Raw genomic sequence first — 904 nt, 5'->3', positions numbered from 1 at the left:
AAGGGCGTGGGTTCGAACCCCACAGCTGTCAGTCTATATACCTGACTGGTGTTATATTGAGAACCCAGACCTTTTCAGAAGCGAGGTAGTGCAAGACCAAAACCTTTTGATCGATATTGTGCCATCGCACCTCGCAGAATCCGTTCAATCCATTTTTTGTGTCCTCTGGTTTGGCAGAGCGATGCATCACCTCGGCTATGAATCTTGAAGCACTCATCGACAGTTTGGCCGAGTGGTCTAAGGCGCTGGCTTAAGGCGCCAGTCCGAAAGGGCGTGGGTTCGAACCCCACAGCTGTCAGTCTATATACCTGATTGGTGTTATATTGAGAACCCAGATCTTTTCAGAAGCGAGGTAGTGCAAGATCAAAACCTTCTGATCGATATTGCGCCATCGCACCTCGCAGAAACCGTTCAACCCATTTTTGTGTCCTCTGGTTTGGCAGAGCGATGCATCACCTCGGCTATGAATCCTGAAGCACTCATCGACAGTTTGGCCGAGTGGTCCAAGGCGCTGGCTTTAGGCGTCAGTCCGAAAGGGCGTGGGTTCGAGCCCCACAGCTGTCAGTCTATATACCTGACTGGTCTTATATTAAGAACCGAGACCCTTTCAGAAGCGAGGTAGTGCAAGACCAAAACCTTTTGATCGATATTGTGCCATCGCACCTCGCAGAATCCGTTCAATCCATTTTTTGTGTCCTCTGGTTTGGCAGAGCGATGCATCACCTCGGCTATGAATCTTGAAGCACTCATCGACAGTTTGGCCGAGTGGTCTAAGGCGCTGGCTTCAGGCGTCAGTCCGCAAGGGCGTGGGTTCGAATCCCACAGCTGTTAGAAAATTCTTTTCGTGTGATTTGATGAAGAACGCATTCCGCGGAAACGGTTCGAAACCGTTTTTGTGTCATGT

The 904-nt window shown here is 50.0% G+C and overlaps 3 non-coding genes across 3 annotated transcripts; all 3 read left to right on the top strand.

Annotated features, from left to right (window-relative positions):
• The first annotated feature begins 218 nt into the window (after nt 1-218).
• On the top strand, nt 219-298 carry Pmar_PMAR023921. Its single transcript has one exon. It is a non-coding gene; the product is annotated as a tRNA-Leu (tRNA).
• Nucleotides 299-484: 186 nt separating this feature from the next.
• Nucleotides 485-564, top strand: Pmar_PMAR023920. Its single transcript has one exon. It is a non-coding gene; the product is annotated as a tRNA-Leu (tRNA).
• Nucleotides 565-751: 187 nt separating this feature from the next.
• On the top strand, nt 752-831 carry Pmar_PMAR023919. Its single transcript has one exon. It is a non-coding gene; the product is annotated as a tRNA-Leu (tRNA).
• Nucleotides 832-904: the final 73 nt, after the last annotated feature.

The sequence above is a fragment of the Perkinsus marinus genome (assembly GCF_000006405.1).
Source record: "Perkinsus marinus ATCC 50983 genomic scaffold scf_1104296976252, whole genome shotgun sequence".
NCBI lineage: Eukaryota > Perkinsozoa > Perkinsida > Perkinsidae > Perkinsus > Perkinsus marinus.
The sequence above is the reverse complement of the archived record's forward strand: the minus strand, read 5'-3'. Positions and strand labels throughout refer to the sequence as shown.